At 36.5% G+C, this 27276-nt stretch overlaps 1 protein-coding gene across 1 annotated transcript in view; it reads left to right on the top strand.

The window, feature by feature from the left end:
* Positions 1-252: 252 nt before the first annotated feature.
* Positions 253-27276, top strand: part of HAPLN1 (hyaluronan and proteoglycan link protein 1) — a 63345-nt gene continuing 36321 nt past the window's right edge. The window contains exon 1 of the mRNA XM_039875009.1: positions 253-704. The gene's annotated coding sequence lies outside the window, so the exon portion shown is untranslated. The remainder of the gene's footprint in view (positions 705-27276) is intronic.

Below are 27276 nucleotides of genomic sequence, written 5' to 3'. Positions count from 1 at the left end.
GCTTCTGGCAATTTAGGTGGAAGGGCACCTCCAGTTTTGGAAGCTTTATGTGCTGTCGTCATAATTGCCTCTACCTGGTTACTGTGGATTTACTATGGGGAGAGGGAAGCAGGAAAGCCAGGACCTTTCCTACCGTTGGATTTTCCTTTCAAGCACAGGCTGAACAGCAAAGTGAAAATTCACTGTCCTGGTGTGTCTGCCTCACACTGCTGGCCCACGATCATTCCACAGATCCTTTGCCCCAGCCTCTCTAGACACACCCTGGGGTGCAGGAGGTGTGGTGTGGGTAGGGGCTCGTGATTGTAGCTGCCGCTTTCCCCTTACGGGATCTGAGCAGAAGGGAAAGTCATCTAAGAGCTGCTGTTTCACAAGGTCGGGGCATAGAGCTGCCCCTCCCTTCTCTGAAGTTTGCATGAAGTGCACGTTAGGCTGTAATTAGGGGATCTGGGAGGAGAACTTTCCTGGTGACGCTTTGCTTTTCTTCTGCTCATGGTGAGAAAGTGCCTCCTTCTTCCCAAGACCAGGACCTCTGCCATCCAGTGCCACAAAGAGACATTCTGCGCGCACACACACTTACACCCGCGCACACACACTTGCCCAGAGACAAACTTAAGGTGAGGGCAAAGAGCTCTAGCTTCACTTGATCTCCAGCTCCAACTTCAGCAAGACTTGAGAGCATCTGAACTTCTGGATTTCGGGACAAGGTAAAACTTCCACAAATTTTTTACTATTTCCATCAAACCTTGATGTTTTTAACATTTCAGAAAGCAATGCATATCATGATATATGTATACGTTAAAGCAGATTTTCTTTAATTTTCTTTTGAGTTTAACATAACATCTCAACTTTCTTTAGGATTCATATTGTCAGATTAAACACTGTATTGCAATAAACGAGCTCAGTCTAGAAACAGGGCAAGGACTAACTCTACTATCCTGGCTTTTGCATGTGCTACAATAAATCTGGTAAATGCATGGTTTCTAAGCGATAGCTTTTCCATCTGTGCTTCAACAGGCATTTTTATAACACCTGAGATGAAAAAAAAAAGAATAGAATAGGCTGAAAGAAATGCTTAGGAATGGGACTGTCCATTCCAGATTTATGAATTTTGTTTTAGGGACTATATAGGTTTGTGTGAAAAAAGAAAGCTACTGTAATCATAGATAATACCTGTTAGATTGATCACCTTTGAAATATTACTGATTTTGGTCCAGGCTTCTGTTAACTGAAATTAAGATAATAGAATTATGATGCATTTCATATACATAATCACGTTGGTGGATAATTTTAATGTGCTGAAAAAAATTTTGCCATAGTCGTTAAGGTTATTTTTTAAAGTTGGTTAAAGGAATTATTTATATGTTGAAACTGTTCACCACCCTAAGGGCAAATCTGAACTCTTTGGGGGCTTAAATGAAGTTGTTTTCTTCCATTGAATATAACTGTTGTGTTCAAAATAAGATGGTTTATTGTTTTGCAAATAAGTTATTTTCATTTATCACTGGAAAAAATACACAAAGTGGTCAGTACAGTTGGGAATTTTTAGGGTGGAAAGTGTTTCTGTACATGTTCCAGCGTGATGTCATAAAATCAAACATACTGGCTGGCTTCTTGGAAGCTAACGGTTCTTGAGAAATAAAGCCTGTGAATTAATTTCTAAGTGAAATGTAATATTTATTCATTACAAATGTAGTTTCTGGTAACCATTTCTGTGATTATTTCAGTGTACTAAATTTGCAGTAATTTTATACATACTTCACTGACTTCAATATTCTAATGGATCATAAAATGGGAATATTGTTCTACCAAAAATGTATCATCGTAGTTCTCTTTGGATAACGTTTAATGTAATATTTCTTAATCTTTACATCAGTTTTAACTTTACATTCATTTATTTCACCAATAAAGAAGTTTTTCCTTCCATTTATTAAAATAGAAGTTATGCCAAAGGCCTGTTGAACATTTAAGTTTTAGTCTCTAGTTACTATTGGGCTATCTGTTCTTATTAATTTAATTGTTTAAGCTAAGAGAATGACTTTACATTTTGGGTAACTGCTTTCACTAAATTGGAAACAGCTTAAAAATAGGAAAACTAGATAAGGACAAGTAATTTTGCTTAAATTTAACTAAATGAACAAGAGAAAAGCAACAGCCTGTTGAGACCCCTGGTCCCCAGGAAGAGCATACCCTGAGTCCAGTATTTCAGATAGGAGTGTTCAGAAGTCCTGGCTGGGCTTTCTATGAGAAACAAGAAAGAGAGGAATATCATGTTCTTATAAAGTGAGTTATTTATTGTTAGCAAGGCTCTGTCTCTTAGAGGAATGACTGACGCTATAATTTAGAAGTACTGAAGAGACTTTCACAGAGAAGAATCAATTCATTATATCTCTAGTGGTTTCACTTCCTTTTCCTTCCTCTGGGAGCAAGTAACACATCCAGGATAAATACATTTGGAGTATACAGAGTATGAGTAGATGGTCTGCTAAACAGACCTGCCTTTTTAGCACCCTGGGGGTGGAATATTGGCATTTTCTGAGTAGTTGAAGAAGTCTTTGAACCTTTAGGTAGCACTGTGCTTCATCTTTGAAAAGATAAACAAGAATCAAAGTCAGAAAATAACTCTTCTTTTCAGAAAACACTAGTACTAGCTTTGCCCTCATTTCTTTTGCCCCTTGCATGTTTTATTTTCCGGATTACATTTTTAAGATAATGGTATTCCACCAATTTGAATTCCAATGCAATAAATGCAAAGCAAATTTGAAAATAACTTTTACTTTACAGTCTATTGTTGCCTCTAGTTAATTTTCCAATAGTCTGGATTCATTATTAGTAACTATGGTACTCTGTACATGTTATTTAAACATAGTCGGGTTTTTTAAGGTAGCAAAATGTAGTTAGGGGGAAATGGGGAGGACTGGAAACTTGAATATTCTTAGGATTTTAATCAATAGTGTGTAAGGGGGATTAGAGGAAGCAGCTGGTTAAATAAATATGAGGCGTAGAGTGGACGTGATGGTCTAAATTAATAATGCAGCTCTTTATTTACACCATGAATGGGAGGGTCTGTGACAGTTAAGTGTGTAAAGCACGGTCCCTAGGTGCCACCTAGTGGATGAGTCAAAGAAAGCTTTCTCACCAGTCATTAAAAAATTCGGAGATTTCCATTCTGTTGACATTGAACTCTAACTACACACCAAGACACTGGAGTAGGTACTCAGAGTAGAAAATACAGCAAGTGACTTTTATATAATTTAAAAGTCAAGGCACCACTTAACAGTTGATTAAATTCCTGGTGGTTACATTTAAAATCAGTTTACTCTTTACTGGGTAATTTACCGTCAACTTTCTGCGTCCATGAAAATACAGTTTAATAGCCATAACTTGCTTCTAATATAAGATTTGATTTTTGCAGAGAAGTCATGGCCTAGTTCAAAAAAGAGTGTGGAGAGTTTGATTCTTGAATCACTGTTTTTTTCAATTGGAAATAAATCTCAAGAGTAAATAATTCCTAGCTTAAAAGGTTAGCACACAGATACTAGCATGTATTATTACATATTCTTTAATTTTTCCTTTAATATACAAAGATAATAGTAAAAATCGCTTTTGGGTAGTGAGGTATTTTTTACAAAAGATTGCTTTCAAATTCTAATAATTATCACATAGAACAACTTTTTCTATACCTGTTGTTTATCTGTAGTCTTGAAGTAGAAATGTTGCATCCATTAAGTTGACATAATAGAAAAAAAAAAAAAGTCCTAGACAAGAACAATCATAAGAAAAGCCAGTGTTTCAAAGAAGCATCAGGTTGTCACAGAAGATTAATTCATCAGAACATTGCACTTGAGAGTTTTGAAAAACTTTTCTCTAGGAGATATACGAATTATTGCTCAAATTGGCTCTTTGCAAGATGTATGACTTAACAGCAACCGTGTTCAGCACATCAGCATTAATCAAGACAAGTTCCAAAATTCAGATTGGAAGGTAAAATACCTCAGACAGAAAAAAAAAAAAATGATTAATCTGTTATTCGCTGAGCTATAACCCACAAATCGAGTTAGGCCTGCTGGTGTGGAATGGAAGTTTTCTATTTAGGGAACTTTGGTTTTGTGTACAGCAGTGAGACCTACATGGCGAAAGAAAAAGGGCAGCTCGTTAAGTCTTTTTTCATTAATGCTGCAAAATTATAGCCTGAATTGATCAGAGGTGATGGCTGGAAACACTAACAACCATGCAAAATAAAGCATATTATCTTAATTTGTATTTCCAATAAGTCATTATCCACCGGAAGCAAGACATTCTGTTGACAATTTCATCTGATCCTCCTTGTGATTTAGAATGATTCACAGACTCGCTCTAGTGAAAGAGCTAGTGAGAGATTGCCTAAAAGTCAGAGGTCCGAAAGTAGACATTTAGTCATGGAATGGAAAATTGTTACAAGAAGTTTTCATGATTTCAGATGATTTAATGATACTATTCAAGAACAAACTTTATAAGAGAGAACAGCAAGCTCTCTGAAATGGTCTGATGCTACTGGGTTCTTGGCTATATTGTAGTAGCTCCACATAATGGCTTCTCCTGGTGATGGAGACCAGCAGGGGGCTGGCTGGTATTGAAGAGCTCTTAGTTATGTTCAGATTAAAGCCAGGATTTGTTTAAAATACCAAATGTCGCTGGACTATTTTGAGCTTCTATTCACTGTTCTATAGCTTAACAGGGGGTGAGAGAGTGATACCTGAAATGGGGTTACTGCTAGAGGGTCAGGGGGCTTTGCAAAACAAAGCAAAACAAAAATAACAAAGCAAACTTACAGAGCAAAAATCACTTAGAAAACATACTAACGTTCAGGGATCGGTTCTCAGTCTTACAAAGCAACAGAAATTTCCCCTTTTGTCCAAAGAACACAATTTACTTGATTGGTTACTGTATTCCAACTACATTTACAGTATTAAATAACATCCAATTAAGTTAAATATATTCAGATTCTGATTTTTGTTAAACTTTTCACAAAATTTTATGGATAATATCTTGACACCATTTCCACCTGTGCTATGTGAATTTTTCTCATTTTGACTCTTTTGTTTTGAATTTGGGGATTATCTCATTTCACCATTCATACTTCCATTTGCTCCTTCAACAAATAATTACTGAATACTTGCTATTTGCCAGTCACTACATGCTGGGTCCTCACTTTATACCATGAAAATTTGTTCTAAAAAAAATCAGAAAGTCAAAATTAATAGTAACAAATCAAAATGTTATAAGTTCCTGAGATACACTTTGAGTAACAGAAACAACCGAAAAGTTCTAGCCTCATAGTTTTCGTATTAAGAGATTATTGAGCACGCATCTTTAAAATCATTTTCCCTTGTTTGCCATCTCCTAGCTGAGTGGATAAGAGCTTTGTTTCTTGGTTGTGTGGGCACAGATGGGCCTGGGAGGGTAGCTCTGATACTCCAGAACCCCAGGAGGCCAAGTATTTGTCTACTCGGATGGACAGGAAAAGCAAAAAATCATTTGCCCACAGTTGCTGTCCACAGGTTTGCAGCTAAAATTCAGATTGAGCCCAGAATGATTTAGTGCTTACCGGTTGCCACAGGCACCATGCTGGGGGATGCAGCAGAGCGATTGGCTTGTGAAGTTCTCAAGCTAGTGGGGAAGACAGATGGAAGGCACGTCATGAATCACTAGTAAAATTTGCCAAGTAGGTGCAGTTTGCCTTCCCAGTCTCCTGGGTCTTTTTCCTTTGTACTTATCTAAACTTCTCCCCACCCCACCTCATAAACTGAAACTCCTGTTCTCCACCCTTCAACCCAAAAGATCTGATACTTCTGTGGTTTATTGATTTCTTGACCTGAGTGATTACCCCTAAGTGTGAATGAGTTTCACTCAGGCATTTACATTTCAAGCCTTTTATCTCTTCAAAGTAAATGTTTTGTTTTCTGTAAAAAGAATTTCAAATATCTGAAGGCCTTGACATCCTTTACACCAAAGGATGTAATTACGCTGATTTAGTCTTCCATGGTCTTCAAACTCTCAGTGATCCCCACTCCAGCCTGAGTCCAAAGGGATTCCCTCAAGGCCTGTTTCCAGAAACTTGATGGACCTTGGGTCCTGTTAATCACTGGCTCCTTTTAGCTGAGCCTGATCAACCTGTCTTCCCACCGGCCCCCCAGAGCTTTACCCAGACTGAGTCTCCCCTCCCCAACCACAAGGGCCATCCAAGCCCATTTCTTTGAACCCTTCTGTTCACTTTGCCACAACCTAGTCCAGGTCTTCTCAGCCCTTCATTACCATGCTTGGGTTGCTGCCCCTGAACAGGTAGAGCACCTACAGCTTATTCTGTTCTACTTTTGAGCCCTTATGACACCCCAAATTTCTGGCTCTAGAAGGAGGGAGCAGTGAGAATCCACATATACAGTCCAAGAATTCCTCCAAGTCAAGGGGCAAAAGGAGAAAGAGATGCGCACGAGGCAAACATAGGAATTAGCCATCATGTTGAAAATACGAGTCAAAGCCAATATCTTTTTAAAATATGTGGTCAGGTACTTAACTGCAATTGGTTTCAGAGAAATTTTGACATCGATGGCGATTATAGATTCTGGAAAACTAACTGCAGAAAAAGAAACAGTGAAAATTTGTTTTGGCTTTATAATAGTAATACTAATCAGGGTTATTTGCTTAAATTTCTTCCCATTTTTTGTTTAGTTACCATATGGCATGATGATGGTTGTGTTTCGTTAGCTGTTTCTGGTTTATTTATGTTCTCTTCGATTCCACTCCTTTGATTATGCCACCATAGTTTGGTTCTCCTGCAGGATACTGATCTGATGTTCAAACATACAGATGTGCTCTCTATTTTTTAAACTGCTAGGACTGATGGCCCAGATTGAGTGTGTTGGTTTCTTTCCCCTTCTCCCCGATGGCCTAAAAGAGAGGGAACATTGGCCTGCATTCACCTCTCTAGAGGATATAAATGCCTGACATTCAGTAGGTGCCCTATAAATGCTTACTGTTGCTGCTGTCAGTGCCCAGGACAGTGCTGAAAGCGAGGCTTCGGAGGTCTCCCTGCCTTCTCTCCCAAGTACCTACATTTCGGATGTGTGAACACCTCCCAAGCCCAGGCCATTCCCTGACTCTGTCTTGGTTTCCTCATTAGTCTTCTTCCTATCGTTCAATGTCATTAAACTCATAAACTCTTCTCAGGTTTAACTAATAATAGTACTTGATGTAAAATTAATAATGTAAATAAAATTAATTGACAATTTCAGTAAATCTCTAAATTTAGGGAAGGCGGGACTTTAGGGAGGCAAGAAATGAGTGTAGAGAGGCCTTGGAACAGCCTGGGCACAATCTAATAAGGCACATTGATTGCATGGGGGAGAGAAGTCACAGATAGTGTGAATTTTTCAAGAGTGGACAATAACACGAAGAGAGATGCTAGTGACTAAACTTGGGAATAAAGGAAAAATAATAATTTCTGGGAGAAAACGGTTAGTCTGACTTTGGAAGTGCCTTTGAGGCAGCCAGGAACCAGAGCTAAATGAACATACCATAAGCACAGGGGAGAGGTCATGGCTAGAAATAGATTTGGAAGTCTTTGGTATCAAACGAGAGCTGAAAATCATATGGAAGAGAAAAGGAGATCATCTCAGGGAAGAACAAAGGGAGAACAGTGGACCAAGAACTGAAACCCAGGAAGAAATTGGTAAGAATGAGTTTGTCATTATTTTTGCATCATTTTAACTTTTATTTTATCAACTGTCAATGTCCACTGAGTTGGCCTACACCGGTTTTATTAATCCTTATATCTCACAGTCTTAGTCTTCTGCATGTAGAAGGTGCCAGACATGTTTGTTGAATTAAATTAAAATGTCATTTCCAAGCCTTGATGCTCTAATGATAGATTTTCATAATGATAACCCTGAACCTGAGTAAGATCTAAAAATGCCTGAATTGTAGTTATTTATTCAATTTTGCCCAGTACTGAGCTAGCGTTAAATATATGTTGTTGCATTTTGTTGTTTAAATATCAGTAATCAATGTGTGGTGTAGATGGTAATTCACCAGAGAACTTGATTAACGTCAACCCATGTTGTTTAGCTTAACATATAAACGAGTTCACCACAGAATGCAGAGTAGTTAGGGTTCATTTAGAATTCTTTTCCTAGTTCCTTGATCCTGAAGACTTCTAAATCTAGGTCAGATTTGGAGACCAGAATCTTAGATTACTGATTTTCTCAACAACTTATTTTTTTTTTCTCTAATTCTCCCTCCCACCACATCCCGTCCTCCCCTAAAGTTGCAAAATACAATGAATAATGGAATAATTTTTAGTTTAAGTATATTCCAAATATTATATGGTACATCCTTATGCCAAAGAGATTATTTACTGTTTATCCGGTTTATATTTAACTGGATATCCTGTATTTTCTATTGGCTAAATGTGATAACTTTACCTCCCTTAAAATTTCTATAACTAGAATATGGCAAACAAGAATTTCTCCATTAGACTTCTAAACACTTTCCTTCTAAAGGTCAACAAATGAAGTTACTGAATTTGTTGTCACTAGTGAGATAAATGCACTAAATAAAATTATCTAACTACAATATACCAATCAAGATGAAAACTTATAAAACATAACTATGGTGTTACATACCCTATATACTAATAGCTATCTTATGAATATCATAAATGTATATTAATGATCATTTTTTTTAGTCTATGTAAAATATTTTTAAATAGTGTATGTTAAAAAATTAAACTTTTAATTTTCACCTTAAGTTAGCAATAATAGTAAAACAAATATTTTTAAATGAAAGAGCATACATTCAGAAAGATATAAATAATGTACAACAGGCATAAATTCACAAATATTTTAACTGTAGAATATCTGAGAGATCTTTTCCCTTGTTACATTGTAGTTGTGCTGCCACCTTGTGATGTTTTGAGGTATGACAATTTAATTCTGTCCATTCACTTGTTATATCAGATTGACAATTTGATCAATGTTAAAATTATTCCTTGCGTGATTAATATTTTTTATTTTATCCCAACATATCATATATTTTAATATTAATAAATGGCTCTCAACTATCCAGTGCAAATATTTTCTAGGAGTTTAATATACTGTCTGCAAATTAGTATATTATTCTTGAAATAATTACTAAATTATAAATCATTTAATACTGTATTAACCCCTGGTGAATTTGGGTTGTATCTGAATATATGTTCAGTTTACTTGACTTTTTAACCTAAATTTCCCATAAACTTGAACTCAAAATGTCCAAAATTGAACTTATTATCTCCCTTCTACCAAGCCTCGTCTGTGTAATTAATATGTGGATACCAAGACCATATAACTTATTATCCAAACCAGAATGCTTTTGAAAGTGAAATGGGTGCCTTACTGATTATTCTAGCTAAGGAGATAAAAACCAAGCAAACTAGTCTTCTTATATATAGGTTAAAAATCATCATAATCTCAATCACCTGAACTAGAAAATTTGCAGTTACAGACTACTGGTTCATCGAACTGAGCTGAAACCTCTATATTAGACTTCCTATATTCCTTCTACCTATTTGCTCCTTTCATCTTCACTTTCTTCTCTATTATGTTTGCTGACATTTTCAATGTCTTTGTCTTGTTGTCTGCAGAGGGATCTACCTGCTAAAAATCCTTTTTAGGATAAATATAGCTGTTCACTTAATTCACATTTGCTCCCAACTACTGAGAACTGCTAGGAAAAACTCGTATCACTGCATAAAATGGGACCACTCTACAACTTCATGGTATCTGACTTTATCTGGATCTTTGATGCTGTGTGGCAGTTCTACCATATTTCTTAAAAGTTTTTTTGCTTCTTGACCTCCCTGTAGCAGATGCCCAAGCCTCCCTAATTCATACTGAAAATAGAAGACCTCTGTAAAGAACTCACTGTATGGCCACCCAAACTAGTCCCCGATGACTAGCATCCCCCTATATTCTCTTTTTTCCCTTCTATTAGGGGAGAAAAAAAGGTCTCTTTTACTTCTAAGAGTCTAAGGCAGATATTGCCCCCTGAGCTCTAGATCCTTTATCCTTTGTGTTCTCAGAAACATTCCTTGTCAATGAGCTTTTTTCTCTCCTGTGTTTTCAACCTCTCCCACCCTATCGGCATTTAATCATGGTCAAATTTTTTTGTCTTAAAAATATACAACTTTCCTACTCTCACATATATTCTATCCTACCAATCTTTCTCCTTCCCATCAGAGCCAGGTTTCATAAACTTACTGTGCTTACTCTCTACACCCTCACCCCCTCCACCCCTCAGCTTACCGCAATGTGCTTTCTCCCTCATCTTCTCCATTGAAACGTTCCTTATCAGAGTCACCAATGATTTTCTTTCAATATGTTTTCTAGGTGGCATTAAATGCTGGTGACCATGCTCCCTTCACAATAATCTCTACCCTTGGCTTCTGTGACATCACACTCTGCTAGTTTTCCATTGACTTCTTTGATTACTCCATCTTCGTCTCCAATTCAGGCTTCTGAGGAGAAGTCTACCTAGCCCTTAGCAGCCTGTATTCTAATAGCCCGGGACGCCTTGCCCTCACTCTTCGTTTTCTCCGTGTGAATTCATATACTCCTCTGCATTAAACACACTGCCACCTGTGTGCCCTTGACACCCAGATTGCTATATCTGCCCTGGAATTTTCTCCTGAGTGTCCAAACCACAAACGTCTCATAACTAGGCAGTCTAACGAACATCTCGAACTTCACAGGTCCCAAATGAACAGCTTTTCTTTCTCCCGAATTTGAACTTCTCCAATTTTATCTAGTTTAGTAAATGGTGCCATTTCTCTCCACTTAGTATCCAGAAACAGAAACATGATAGAATCATCATGTTGATTCTATCCCGTAAATATTTTTTGAATATATACACTTCTATCTTCGTTAGCATAAACCCTGCCATTTGTCACTATCCACTCTTGCCTGAAGTCCTGTAAACCTTACCCACTGGTCTCTGCATCTCCAGACTTGTTGCTTTCTAATGCATTCTCCCACATTGAAGCTGGAGTAATCTGTCTAAAGTGTAAATCTGGACATATTTGCCTGCTTAAGCCCTTCGATGCCTTTCTATTGCTGTGAAAATTTAGCCCAAATTATTTAGTATTATTTGCAAGGTTATAAGGATCTCCTCATCTAAATTACCCAGCATACCAGCTGACAGAATCAAATGACCAAAAAAAAAGACAAAAGAACAGAAAATAGAAACGGGTCAGTAGGAGATCTAAATATTAATGTTATCAGATCCATATTTTATGTTATGAAATTAGATTCTAAGAGAATTTTACCAAAGAAGTAGAAATTCTAGAACTGAGGAAATGTAATAACTAAAATTTAAAACTTAATACATAAGTTTATGAAAAGTTTAGACACATTGAAGAGATGATTAGTAAGCTGGAAAATAGGCCAGAAAAAATAACCAGACTAAAATCTGACAGAAAAAGGAAGAAAGATACTGGGTGGGGCAGAGGAGTCAAAGGTAGTATATGGAATACAAATAGTAGCATCCCAAAATGAGAAACAGCAAACGGAGCAGAAACAATCTTTTAGAAATAATAGCTTGTGACTGTCCACGTCACAGATTCAAGAAGCACAACAGACCCAACAGGATACATACCAAAAAATAAAAAATCCATACCAAGAAATGGTATAGAAAAATCTGCTGACAAAAACAGAAACTCTTAAAAGTTTCCAGAAACACAAAGCTAAGAAGTAGTAAAATCTACTAGTGGGAAATTTTGCTTTTCTTTCCACTTTAGAATATGACAAAAATCAGCAGGTTGGCTTGACTGTATTGAGTAGATATTCTCTGCTCACTCCACTTTCTTTGAGAGAGCACAGTCTTCAAGCCTGGAGGGATCTCAGTGTTCCTAGTTCTCTGAAGGAGCTGGACTGAAATAAATTTTAGTGGTGATTCAGTTTCTGCAATCTGTTTTCAGATGTTATACAGGCATATTGCTATCTAGAAAAAATTCTGGAAGCAGTTGAGAGATTCATATCCATCTTTATCACTAAGGTTATTATTTTTAATCTTGGATACCTCGTATTTCAAGAAGTGGAAAGTGTAAACACCAATCACTCAGAAAAACATTCTAAAAAGAATAATTCAAAGAAAGAATTCAATGAAGCACTGCTAAAACCATAAAATGCATTTTACTGTTATTTGTGAAGTTCAGTGGATCTGTGAGTAGACTCAAACCAGGTATATGACTTGAAACGTTATTTTTTTTTTTCTGTTTGAGGGAAGAAGCTTCTTTAATTTTGTAACTTTATCACTATCTGATATTATTTTAAATTACAAAGAGGAAATTAATATAATTATTGAGAAGTTTGTGATTTACACAGGATATTTTACAATGTTATAACTATTTGTTTAAGGCACTGAAAGGCAGATCTTGGTAGCTAAAGTAAATGCAAATTTATCACAAAGATGCTGATCAGTAAAATCTCCAGAATATCTATCTTCTGTTTCCAAACATTCAAGCAGTTCTGTCCTCTAGTTCTTTGTTCATGCGCTTTTCTCAGGCAGCAATCCCTCCCCCCTTTATCCCTCTCACCTGAAACAGGGCTCATGCCAGGATCATTAACATAACACATCATCCAGGCAAATTTTCATTGTACCACTACCTGGAATTCGTCACTTACTTCTCAATTCTCTCTTAATATTATATTTATACCACAATTACTTTACTGAGCATTCTTTTCCGTGTACTTATACTATAATTAATTGCTGATATGTCTTTCACTGAATTAGAGCCTCCTTGTTAGTAGATTGTTTTATCCATCTGATGTCCTTCAGAATACTGACCTCAAAGCTTGGACAGAGTTCAAAGACCTGATCTGTTCCAAGCTTCCACCCACTATAGGAATCCCTTGTGTAATGTAATTGACAAATGTTTGTTGATCTGATTCAACACCTGCAGTGACAGAAAGTACTATGTTTTTCACGGGGTAATTCATTTCACTTTTAGAATACTTACCAAAAAGTTCTTCCTGACATTGTGCAAAATCAGCTTCCTTTACTTCCATTCATTTGTTCTAGTTTTGCCCTGCAAAGCTACATTGAATGTTTAATATCTTCTCTAGTTCATCGTTGGAAAATTTACTTCTAAATGCAAAACATCATTTTGTTTCTGTAAAATTTTATTATTCTAGGAACATAGTTCCACTCTGCAGAACATTTAATATATTCTAGCTTCCAAGCCACACTGCAATCACTTAGTATTAACTTTATAGCCCATGTACAGGCTTTGAATCTTGAAATTCTAAGACTAAGAGGAAACCCTTATTTATAATAACATGACTGGAAAGCAAACCTCTTGATTGATCTTGCTCACAGAATTATAGAAATGAATTAGATAATGTCTTTGTCACTGGAAAGGTCTCGTTTTATTAAACAAATAACTAGTGCAGCGAAGGAATGGAAAATAAATGTCAATACAGAGTTGAAAACCTTTATTTTGTAAATAGAAGGCATTGATCATGTGCACTCATTTATCATGACTTTATTGCCTTGCATATTGTTACTATTTCAAAGTAATCTTAAGACAGCGAGCGGAATGAGAAGAGATCGTACTATCATTAAATATCTACATCCTTAAACTGTTGTTATTAATGGTAATGCATTAATTGTAAAGGTAAAACAAAATAGTTTGAGTGTTTGAGATCTAAACATTAAAGGAAAATACCAATTTACTTATAAAGAAAAATTTGATCTTTTTTTTAATTTATTTTTTAATTTTTTTATTTCAAGTATACAGTACCTTGGTTCATAAAACAATCCCCCCAATTGCACCCTCCATCCCCTGACCCTCCACCTAGCCAATGTATTAATGCTAACTGCATTCCCTGTGCTGTGCTCCCCATTCCCGTGACCATCCATCAGCTACTAATGTGTCCTTCTTTAGCCCTTCACCCCATTCTCTCAGCTCCCAAACTCCCTCCTCTCTGTCTGACACCAAATTGTCCACTATATTTGTGAGTCCGTTTTTGATTAGTTTATTCTTTTTATTCCTTAGATTCCACATATAAGTGAAATCATATAGTGTTTATCTTTCTGTCTGACTTAAATATCTTTTAGGTCCATCAAAGCAATTTTTTACATCCCCTTCCTTTTCCTATGTAGGGGTCTTGTTTTCTTATCCTTTCAGGCACAATATCTTTTGGTTGGAGCACTTAATTCTTTTCCAGTTAAGATACTTATTGATTGGAATGTAGTTGTTACCATTCTTTATTCCTGTTTTTGACACGTTTTTTTCTTCTTAAAGAAGCCCCTCCAATATTTCCTGTAATACTGGCGTGGTGGTGATAAATTCCTTTAGCTTATGTTTGTCTGGGAAGCTCTTTATCTGTCCTTCAACTCTAAATGATAGCTTTGCTGGATAAATTATTCTTCATCCTGTCAAATATTTTTTGCCAAGCCCTTCTGTCCTGCATAGTTTCTTTTGAGAAATTAGCTGCCAGTCTTATGGGTTTTCACTTATATGTAATTATTTGTTTTTCTCTTGCTGCTTTTAATATTTTTTCTTTGTATTGAAACTTTGGCATTTTAATTATGATGTATCTTGGTGTGGGCCCCTTGGATTCTTTATTTTTGGGATTCTCTGAGCTTCTTTGGGTTTTATGTCCATTTCCTTCACCAGGTTAGGAAAGCTTTCCATCATTATTTCTTCAAACAGCTGTTCAACATCTTGATTTTCTTCACTTAAATGAATATTTGGAGCCTTAATAGCATCCTATATCCTCCTTAAATTATTTTTATAGTCTTGGCATCTTTTTTCTTGCCATTCTGATTGAGTGTCCTTGGCTTTCCTGTCCTCTAGATAAGACATTTGATCCTCTTCTTTATTCACTTTGTTTATTCCTTTGTTTATTCCATTTAATATACTTCTCATCTCAGATAATGTGTTCTTCATTTCAGACTGGTTCCTTTTAATAATTTCCATTTCTATTTTTATGTTTTTTATCTCTTTGTTAAAGTTTTCACTGAATTTATCTACACTTCACAAAAGATCATTGAGCATCTTTATAACCAGTGTTTTGAACTCTGCATCTGGTAGATTACTTGACTCCATTATATCTGGATCTCTGTTCTCTTCTCTCATGTGGTTTCTGTTTCTTTGTCTTCCCATTTTGGCTGCCTTTCTGTGTCTGTTTCCATGTACTAAGCAAAGCTCCTAAGTCTCCCAGTCTTATTAGTGTGGATTTGTGAAGTAGGTGTCCAGTGGCACTGTCCTGAGAGAGGTTGAACTGCAGGCCAAACTTGGCCCCAGTCTCTACCCCTCTGGGGCCACCTGTTAAGATTCAGCAAGCAATCCACAGATGCTGTACTTGTAGTTACCTCAAAAGGCCACACCAGAAACAGAGGCCAGCTGCCTCCACCAGTGCGGGTCTCAGCAAGGAGCACCTGACCCACTGAGTATATACCTGGATGTGGCTTGGGTAGGGCCCAAGTTGGGGTAGGCGGGGTAGGGAATCATCTGGCCGGAGCGACCTTTGTTATCCAGTCTGATGACCTCGCAGCAATGGCGGCGCTGTGTCCAGCACACTGGTATGGGGGAGGGCTCAACAGGGAACAGTGGATACCACCGGCACTTCTGTACAGACCGAGATGCCAAGACTATAAAAATTATGCTCTTTTCCTTTTTACTTTGGACCCTCACTCTGACAAAGTCTTCCTGTAAGTCCCTGGTGCCCCCTGCGTGCACTCAAATTGACACTGGTGGTCAGTGTGAGCGGGTCTGTCACCGCGAATATCTACTCGCAGACACGGCCCCTTTAAGAGACATCTGCTGCTGCTGCAGCCTCCATCTCACTCAGCTGCTGGAGACCAGGCAGTCCCGTGTACTCAACCTGTCTTACCCTCTGCCATTGCAGGGTGATTTCGTGGACATGTATGGCTTATTCATCTGCATCCCAGGCGATTTTTCCTTGTTACTGCTCCTTATTACCATCACAACTTTGATTTGGTCGCCAGAGGGATGAACAGAGCCTCTGTCATCTACGCCATTTTTTTCTCTCCTCCAAAATTTGATCTTAATTCACATTACTGTATATTCTAGGAAAAAAACACACCCCCGACCCTGTCATCCCTCCTTGCCTGCACCAGCGTGACAATGTTCATGCTAAGGATGAGAGATGAATAATCTGCAACTCCTGAATAATGATAACACTTCTAAACTATGAATGTAATAGATTTGCTATAGGCCAGTTAAGTGCCACCTCAAACTTATGGGAGGGGAGAGGGTACTTCTGAGATGAGATATGTGTAGTATCTAGAAGACTAGGTGGACAGTTATCTTCTTTCAGCACTTCAAAGATCTTGCTCCACTGTCTCCTTGCTTGCATCGTCTCAGACAAGCAATCTGCTCAATCTTTACCTTCGTTCCTCTGTACACAGCATACCTTTTTACCTCTGGCTTTTTTTCCCCCCCAGATTTTCTCTTTTCCACTGGTTTTATGCAATTTCATTATTATGGCCTTGCTTTAATTTTCTTTAATGTTTCTGGTGCTTGAGATTTGTAGAGCTTCTTGGATCTGTGGGTTTAGAGTTTTCAACAAATTTGAAAATTGTCAGCCATTATTTCTTCAAATTTTCTTTCTACCCCTTCCCTCTTCTTTGAAGGCTCTAATTACCTACTTCTTTGGCCACTTAAAGTTGTCCTGCTGTTGAATTATGCTCTTTTCCTTTTTACTTTTCAGTATTTTTTTTCCTCTATTTGTCTTACTTTGGATAGTTTCTATTTTAACATCTTCAAGTTCATTAATCTTCTGTGTTGTCTAAACTGTCATTAATCTCATTCAGTAAATTTTTCATCTTGGGCATTGTTATTTTCATCTCTAAATGTTTTATATGGGTCTTTTGTAAATGTCTTTTCCGTGCCTCTATTTAACATGTTCAATAATTCCAGCTTCTTGAGCATTTGGAACATAGTTATAATAGCATTTTAGTATTTTTATTTATTGTATCTGCCAAATGTATGTACTAATTCTATCATAAGTGTCATTTCTGGGTCAGTCTATTGATTGATTTTTCTCTCCATTATTTTTGGGGGGTATTTTCCTGTTTCTTTTCATGCTGGTAGCTTTTTATTGTGTGCCGTAAAATTTGAATTTTATCTTATTTAGTGTGGAATATTTTTTATTCCTACAAATTTTATTATGCTTTGTTTGGGGATGTGGTTTAGGTACTTAGAAACATTCTGATTCTTACAGATCATTCTTGTAAGCTTTGTTATGTGGCACCAGAGCTGCATTTAGTTTAGTATTAATTTTTTCCCACTACTAAGTAAAGATTCTTCTTAAGACCCTATACCAATGTCCCATGAATTATGGGGTTTTCTACTCTGGCTTTTAGAAACAGGGTTGATTGCCGGTGCTATTTGACTGCTAATCCTTGAGAATGATTCTTCCCTGGACTTGGGTAGATTCCTCAGCCACATGTACTGATCAGTGCCCAAATGAATATTCTGGGGGCAGAGTCTATAAATCTCCTGATTGTGCCACTCGTCTCCCTCTCTTCACTTCTCCTCTCCATGCCTTGCCATTATTCTGCCCTGTGATCTCTAGCTTCCTTGGATTTCCAGAACTCGAGGCTCCATCCCCTCAAGTTGTCCAATAGGTTCTGCGTATGTACCATTCCTGCACTGCAGCTTGAAAACTTTCTTTAGGCAATAAGCTGGGACAATCACAGAGCGCACTTCACTTGTTTCCTGTTAATCAGATGTTACTGTTCTTTGCCTGATGTCCACTATCTTGAGTGCTATTTCTTTCTATATTTTGTCCATTTTCTTTTTAGTTGTTTTAGACGTGAAAGTAAATACTGCTCTTCTTACTCCCTTCATCAGAAATTGAAGTTCTAGATGGTTTTATTTTCATCTTTTTGCTTTTATTTTTCTAGTTTCTCTAAAATAGTACACACACACACACACACACACACACACACACACAACTTAGGATAATAAAAATATGTGACTTATTTCGATAATATAGGCAGTGTAATTTTAAACAATTTATTTGGTTATCACTCACATTAACATGCCTAATATCTAATAAATAGCTACATAATGTTTAACTTCTTTATCAATATCCAAATTATATCAGATATTCTTTCCTCTAAAGAGAAAATCATAGGCACACAAATTTAGGAGAAAGAAAAAATGAAAAGACCTCTTTTGAAAAGAAAGATGTGTGACTCTTTAGATTTATAAAACCTATGTTAATAAACTCTAAAAAATGTTACAATGGTATCTATGAGAATAGCATTTACTTAGCTTTAAATATGAATTACCCAACATTTTCCTTATTCTAGATTCCAACGTATTCCTCAAAATGTTTTAATAATAACTTTAAGTCCCCATTTACAGATGTTTCTTCCATGACCAAGAGGTAATGAGAATTCCATGGCCTAAGTGCTCCACTTTGAATAACATTTTACATTTTCCCCAAACTCGGAAATTCATCACACTACTAAGAACCGGTTTCTACATCTGTTACTTTGGCTTTTATGATCTCCTTGGGTGGCTCATTTGTTCTTGGCATTTCTAAACCTCAAGTTATGAAACAATCTCTCTGAAAAAGGTATTGAAGATTTTTAATTATTTTCTTACTTTGGCTGTTTATGGAGCAAAAAGAAATTAACCAAGATATTTTCAAAATTTAAGATTATCCTTTCCATTATATCTAGCCCAAACAGATATGACAGTGTACTGATGCCAGGAATGTGTCCTATGCAGGCTTTCTTTTTAAGTAAGGTAAAGATTGCTTACTTGATTCATTGAAACTTCTGGGTGGTCTTTTTAAAAAATAGCCTTTCGAAGAAAGTAGTGAACTAATAATGCTGTAAATGTAAAATAACATTCGTCCTTTAACTTTGAAGCTAAGAAAGAATGAATAGCAATTCAGTGTTTTTGTTTATTCATATAAAATTTCTATCTCTGACTTTTAAGAGGGAAAAATTTTATATAAATCCAAAGGGAGAGATCTTTATTTAAAAAAGATGTGTATGTATTTAAGAGTGTGTGTGTATGTGTGTGTGTGTGTGTGTGTGTGTGTGTGTGTGTAAACTACTTGGTTTGCTTATTTTTATATGTAAATAGATATACACATACTACATTCTATATTAAAATCAGTGTATATTAAATTTAAAATAATCTGTGGATATGTAATAAAGAACTTCTTCCATTCCTGAAATTGGTCATTACATAGCCTTATTTCACACATTTGATTTTTTCAGTTCTGAAATCACCCTTATGTAGTCTCTTGATATTATCCCCACCATTACAGTTTGCCTTAGGCAAAATACTAATGCAGTTGAAGTTGCTTTTGTGGGCACTCCATTCTCTTCCAGAGACTCCTTTTTCCTTTTTACTCTTCTTGACAGTAAAAAAATTATATTTCAGTTGTGAGGCCTTTCACTGCCCTTAAAAATATCCATCTAGGCAGCTGTCCCCTCCAGAGAAACATAGGGCAGGTTGATAGTATTTGTGATCTTCAGTACTCAGATGCCCATAACTATGACTTTCATTACTACCCTGGCTGTGTCTGTCAAACAATTCGACAGTGAAAATAGTCACCATTTTTGTGCTCAGAATGTTCAATGTTGGCCTTGGCTAAATTTAGTGACCCCAAACCCTCTCCACCCACCCACCCCAAATAAAAGGGATAGTCCAATTAATTCTGCCATTTGAAAAAGAAAATCTTCTACAAACAGAGGCCTAATAATTGGGACAAATGACTAGTGGAGTGAGCAAATTTAAATAAGATAAACTATGCGCCTGTTGTAGACTTTGCAAATCCTCCAGCAAGCTCATTCTAAATGGCATTTTTGGCTGTGTAAATACAATGTCTATACAAAGAAATGTACCTAAATCTGAATACAGAACATTGAATAAAGTTCTCCGTGGTGCTGGTAAGCTTCATCGGCTATTGGCCAAAGGGATATTAGTTGAAAAATCAGTATTTTCATGGTCTTCGGCTAAGTTTTCTTGGCTTATGTCTTTATTAGTGGAATTATTAATAGCTGTTTCTCACAGCACATAAGCAGAAAATAATAAAATTTTCTTGCTCTGTCCATTTTTGTCTCCCCAGTCTATACTAACTTCTCCCATTTAATAAACTGTCCTCAACACCCCTTATCCAAAGTAAGACAAACAAACAAAAAGACTCAAAGCAAATACTACTCTAGGAAATTATCCAAAATCATGGGTACCCACAAAAGAGGTCAACAACCATTTGCTTTTCCTGTGCATTTAATTATTAGAGAGAATTCTATTTTCCAGTTATGCTAGTATTTCAAAGCAACTTCATCTTACAATTGAGAATAAGGACTTCTTAAAGTGGGGACTGTGCCAGTTAACTCATGCCAGATCCATTGTGGGCACTGAGTGTTTATCTTGTGAAGAGAACCAGATAAAGAATAGCAGGAACTATGCTGTCACAGAGAGATAAATGTAGCCTGTGTTTCAGCACAGGTAGTCAATGTGGATGGTGTGATTCAGAGGTCATTAAAATGACTTGGACAAAATATTCCTCCCAAATAGCCCTGGTCAGGCACTTCTGCCTAGTCTCTAAGGATGAGCAGGGCCTTCACCTGCTGAGCCACCTCCTGGCCGCTCGGCGCCTCGACTATAGCAAGAGCAAACTTGAAAATGATCACCTGGAAAGATAAAGCTTTAAATCAAAAGCCTTATTAGAGAAGCAAGAGATTATCAGAAGACTAAAGAAAAAGGGAGTGTTGGTTTCAACGAAGAGAGAGTTAGAAAGGAACACTGGTCAGGACAGCAGGTCTGAGGTAACCTGGAAGGGCAGATCCATGAGTAGCTAACATGTCCCAGACACCAGAGTGTTCTAAAGAGAGAAAGAATAAATGGAAACAAAGGAGGGAATGGAGGGATGTGAGAGCAAATTTACTTTGTCCCATTTGTCCTATTTTGTGACCTAGAAATTCTTGTCTATTCGGTATTTGCACCTTAAGGAAACCAAGGGGGGTAAAAACAGCCTTTTGATGTTTCATTTGAAGAGCAGTAATTGGAAAAGCTCTATAAATGCATTTCCAGAATTTAGATAGTCTAACATCAAAGAGCAAAAATAAAAAGTTAATCAATCCTCCTGATGCCTTTTTTTCCTTCCCACTATATAGGTTAAAGAATAGGATTTTCAAAACAATAAAATTGACAGATATAATTTACAAAATAGTCATGAGGACATTCTTCAAGCCTATATGCTGGGGATTCAAAGACTGGTACACAATGTGGGCATTGTTGTGACCAAGAGAGTGGCACTCTAGTTGGAGAAGTTGGGTGTCGAATCACATTAGTATGACACTGAAAGCAATCCCATGGCAGTCCTGGTTTGAACTCCTTCATGGCGAGAGATATTTGGGGATCTGGATTGTATTTTATATGCTTGCTTTTAAAATGTTGTTGAATAAATGCTTTGAATACAATGTCAGTAAGTAGCTATTTATTCTGCTTATGCATATGACTAAACAGAAATTTGTGCTTTTGTTAAAAAGGATTATTTTACAAAGAACTTGATAAACTATTACTAAAAATGTAAATTGTGAAGAGGTTTCTAAGTGCCATGCTTTTCTTCTCAATGGGAGAAACATCCTTAGGCTATTCACCACATACTGAGAGAATACTTGCCAATCATGCAGTTTTTATAAATTGATTTCGACTAGATCAGAACATCGACAATAATTCAATGAGAGCATTTTCTTTTCCTCTTTTCCTATAATTTTTTTGGCTTTTTAACAACCAGTTGTTTTTTTATATACCACTTTTGTTGAACACATTTATTATTTTAAGTACATTTCCTCTTCTTTTATATGCCAAAATATCTGTCACCTTAACTCTCTTAACTTTCAAACAACTAATTTAAGCTATTAACTTCTTTTTTTAAATTTATTTATTTATTTATTTGTTTGTTTGTTTGTTTGTTTGTTTGTTTGTTTGTTTTAGCAATGGCACTTCCCCTTGAAATTCAGGAATAAAAAAAATCCTTCCAGATGTGGAGAAAATAAACTTATCCTGCTCTTGAACTTCCTAAAATTTAAATGACTTTCTTTTGTTTTGTGTCACTTTGCACCCCACCTGCTTTACTCTCTGCCACCCACTGGCCAAGCAGTGTAGATTCAATCAAGACTTCCGAAGTTCACTTGCTGACTATACCTCAAACGGCAGGGGGAGAGTTGGAGGTGAGAAATATGCCTGTGTTTGCCTTGGATTTGATACATTACATTTTCAGTCAGCATTAGCAGCATGAAGAAGTGACATTTTTGCCTCTGAATTCATTCATCGCTAGAAATCAGAAAGTACCATGAAAAGTCCAACGACATTGAGCCTCCTTACTTCATTGCTACTGTTACTATTACCAATTCAAATGAGAATTAAAGTATATGGATTCCCCTATCTTTGTCTTTCATCCAAGCCAAGGAAGGTTTGCATAAGCCTGGCAGGAAAGGTCAAGCAGAGTTCAGAAAGCCTCAGTAAAGTGATTATATTTGACAGTCCAGTCTTGTTCCTTCTTCTACCTTTTTACCACTAGTAACAGCCACTGCTTTGATTTGCCTGTCATACCTTTCCCTTTTTAAGACAGAGGTCAAATAGTCATGCAAGGAGTGGATCAAAGGACATGATCTGTAAGCAAATTTAAAATTAGCAAGTAGGAGGAAATGAGATCGATAATTTGGCCTTGAGTCTTGTTCTTTCCTTTCACTCTGCCCCGCTACTTGATTACATTTTACATTCCTAATTTCATTTTGACTTTGCTAAACCATCTCCAGAGTACCAGAGTTGAAGAAATGAAATAGGAGATGCTGGTGAAATATCAATCCCACTCACACTAAGCCTTCAATGGCTTGCTGTGTTCGCTTTCCATCAGTGAGAGAATATTCTATCATTAAGATGGTAGGATTGGCGATGGAGGTAGAGGAAGTGGACAGCAACAAGAGCCCAGGTAAATGCCTTAAAAGCTTTTATCCTTAATATTCTCCTACAAATGGACTTCAAGAACTGTGTGAAAATATCTGCAGGAAGGTATAGGCAGTCGTATGCTCTTGGCCAAAAGTGTTTCTTTTACATGAGAATAGATTATGCTTTTCAAATAGCAGCGAACTTGTAAGATTTGCCCATGACAAGTTGAGGTTGAGGCAGGCCAGCAAGGGTAATAGCAATCAACACAAAAAAATGGAATAAGTGAGTTACTCTAGTGACTGCTTTAGTTAACTCAAGTTCTCCCTTGCGTCAGCTATGTTTAGAACCACAGAAATGCCAATCTTTTTCCATTTATTGAACACTCACTGAAAACTCACTAGATGCCAGGACTATAAAGACTAATCAAATATGGCTTTTGTCCTCAGGCAGTTTAAACTTTTGTAACATTAGTATGTAATCAAATACTTGTAGGTGCTTCATTAATCATTTGAAAAATTATGTGATTGTTTTCCACATTTGTATGAAATGTGATAATTTGTTCAATGGGTAACTTGTGTGTATATTTGTGTGCGTGCATGGTGTGTGTATGTGGTATGTCTAATATCTAGAGGGCTACAGCATATAGCTTTGCAGGTTGTATACTATACAACACTGGGGGCTGCCATTTATTTTGCAGTGCACAGTCCAAACCAATGCCCCTGAGCTCCTACTGTGTGCCAGAGGATATCGTGGTGAATATAGTTTCTATTCTCTTAGAGTTTGCATTCCAGTAGTTACATATACACATACTGAGCTGGATTCTGCCCTTAAATCCCACAAAATATTCCTAGAACCACTTTAAAGTATGTGGTTTGACAGTCTTTTGATATAGCCCAATATGAAAATGTATTAAATTCTTGACGTATCCCATCATTACATTGATCATTGAATTTATAGCAAAATCTATGTTTATATGGCTTTTCTGACGAGTGAGTGAGAATCCAATATTAAAAGTTAACCTGTTACATTTTGACATTTTTATATTTTGCTTTTATAAAAAGTTAGAAATCTTTTTAAAGTTAGTTATGCATGCATCTTCCTTAAATTAAAAAAACAGAGTATACATGACATGATTAAGAAAATCCTCTTTGTAATGTGCTCTAACAATTATATTTTTAGGGTATGACTATAAGTAAAGATAAGGTAAATAACTCTTGGTGGTGGTAGCACTTTATTTCAAAGAACTGCCAGCATCAGGAAAAATGCAAATAAGCGTAACAAGCAAGGCCTTCTTGTCCCTGCCCCTGCCTGCCTGTCCAGCCTCCTCTCCAGCCAGTCTGTTCAGATTATCCTACTCTCCAATCACGCGGAGCAGCCCAAGCCCTCTCACAGCTCAATGCCTTTTCATGTGATACTCTAATAGACAGCAATATCCATCCCCTCTTCTCTATCTCCTTGTCTTGCAGATCCAGCTGAGCAATCATCTTTGTGAAATTATTCCTATCCTCTCCCAGGCTGAGTTAGCTGCCTGTCAAGGCTGCTGCTTTGCACAACTCCAGGGGCTGCCATTCTCATTGTATACAGCGAGACCCCTTCTCTTTCTCCAATAGTATCCCTAGTATGCCTTTGTACGCTTATCATCCTGCTCTGTTCTCAGCCTCCCTGAAGGCTGACTGCTTTGAGATCTGAAGCTGAGCCTTATTCTACTTGCCTGGCATAAAGTGGTGCTCAATGGATAATTACTTGAATTGTGGCTTTATAGGGCATAGTACATATTTAGGAGCCCTTGAGATACGTAAGGTGAATTTTCTCCTCTTGAATCTGTTCAGATTGTTCACTTAGCCTATCTTGTGGGGGTTTTTTTTTTTTTCCTCTCTATTACGATATCTGTCTTTCAAGTCATTTCTCCTATTTCCAGTGGCTGTGCTGCTGGCTGTCTTTTTAGGTGTCCATTAGCACTAAGGAACACTGCTCCTGCTTTCCTAGGTAGCATGTTTTTTTCTATCCTCCCCCACCCCTCTTCCTCATCTCCTTTTTCTCCTCCCCGTCTCTTCCTCCTCCCAATTCTCTTCCCCTCCTGCACCTCCTCCTCCTTCTTGTTCTCTTTTTCTTTTCTGCTTGCTTTTTAGTGGTAAGGTCTTTTGCCTTTTAAACAATTGCCTACAAAAGCACCCCTTTTTAGAAGCTCATCTTGACATTATATTTCCCATGACATTTATATCTTTAGTAGTTCTCTCAGTATTTGCAGTATTGTGTGCAGTGAAAATTATTTTTATGTGCAGCTATTCCCAGAATCTGAGGGTGATGACTGACAGCTGTGTATGTAAGGTTTTCCTATCATTTTTGGATAGCAGGTTTTTTTTTTTTTAAGAATCCTACAATGTTACTATTTTTTTCTATTTTTCTAGTTACTGTATCCTCAGGATTCCATTTTATCGCCTAGATATAAACATATTGATATACCTGCTAAAGTTAACAAGGTGAAAGAGTTTAATCAAAGGTCATTAGTACATAAATAATCCTCAACTGTCATTTGCCCAGCATTAATGAAAACTTGAGTCTTTTGTGTAATTGTTCATGGAACATTTATTTCTTTCTATGGAAATTATGGAAGAGAGAAACTTCATTTTTATGGTTGTTCCTTTCCTCTTAACATTGACAGGACCCACCCAACAACTCTGTCACTCCTACACTGCTCTCACTAGCATGAACTTGAGACTCTCCATAATATTTTATAAAACCATGGTCAAGTTTGATATGGAAAAGACCCTGGAAAGTTTTGCATTGGAAACTAGTGGTGGGAATTTGGAGCCAGGTTGAGAGAGTCTATGGAAGGATGGAAGTGGTAATTTTACAGTATTTAGGACATTGAAAAACCTTTGAGATTTAGGTATACCCATACCTACTTTCCCTACCTCTTATGAGTCAATGGCAAGCCTAATACTTAAATAACATAAGAGTTTTAAATGACGTTGTTCTTTATAAAAGAAAGTTACAAATTATGTAGATATTTTTGGAGTCTAGCACGGTCAGTTCTAACTGACTGACTGAGCTTCAGTGCCTATGAAGATGGTTGCTTAAATGATGTTAGTTGTTTTCAGAATGAACAAATTCCTCAACTAAAGAAGATGTAAATAAAGATTATTTAGTTTTAAAGGCTTAAAAAAATACATTCAAAGATTACTGTAACTTAAAAACCTATTAAGGTAAATTCTTAGGTTGTATCTTGCATCACAAAACCAATTTGGAAGCTCTATTTGATGAGTTTAGCCATAGCCGTCAGTATTTGCCAAGTTAATTGGAGAATATTGTATTCACCCTTTTTGTGCTGTGTAGACACAACCTTTTGGACTGAAACAGCTTTGTTACTCATAAGCCAGTGAACTGAATTCTGATGACGTAGGATGTGGACTAATAGTAAACCTGCTTTGGGGTATTGGAAGATATCCTAAAAGTGATAGCCAAAAGAGGTGAAGACTGTATCTAGCGGAGAGGAGAGAGAAGTTTCTACTGCTAAAGATTATTAATGGATTTATGTTTGTTTTTATCATGACCTGGTACTATAGCTACCTCAGCAAATCATCGATCATAAAACTTTTTTGTATTTAGTAAAAAATCAGCATGACATTTATTTAAAATCTTTCTAAACTTTCTCAGCGTCCAATCATCATTTAAAATATATGTGAGTTGCCTGATATTTGTTTGTCAACTAACTGCACTGATGAGCTTAGAGTTGGATTTTGCATGATGTGCAAAACTTGTTACTGTCACATTTGTGATGCCACCAAAGCTGTCTTGTAGATGATTTGCAGTTGCATTTTTAGATTCAATGTTAATATTCTGTTTAACTGACAGTTGTAATTTAAACTTTATAAGAAATTCTAAAATTTTAAATGAGATGAAGTCTTAAAATATTGTTTTGCTAGCTCAATTAGAAATATTTTTGAAAATAATTTAATCAAAAGTGATGTTTTGATTAGTTTTCTTGCCATATAAACCTTACTTATAAATACCTTATTTTAAAAACTTTTGTTTCAAATTATATAGCCTGAAACTAAGAGATTTATATTCATTTAGTTGTGTGCATATGAGCTACATTTTTATGTAATCTATATTTAAAAGCAGTCCTGACACTCATCAAATTTATTCATATTTACACTTTAAAACATGAAAAGGAGAGTTATTGTCCATGGATATAAAGTTATGTAAAAGAGTAACAAAAAATGGAAGTTGTTTTATTTTCATCGCTTTTGTCTGCTTTTGGATTTTTTGTTAGTTAGGAAACAATGAGATAGCAATCCAAGTTCTTAATA

The sequence above is a fragment of the Pteropus medius genome, unplaced genomic scaffold (genome assembly GCF_902729225.1).
Source record: "Pteropus medius unplaced genomic scaffold, Ma_sr-lr_union100, whole genome shotgun sequence".
NCBI classification, from domain to species: Eukaryota; Metazoa; Chordata; class Mammalia; order Chiroptera; family Pteropodidae; genus Pteropus; species Pteropus medius.
This window is presented reverse-complemented; position numbering and strand designations above follow the sequence as displayed.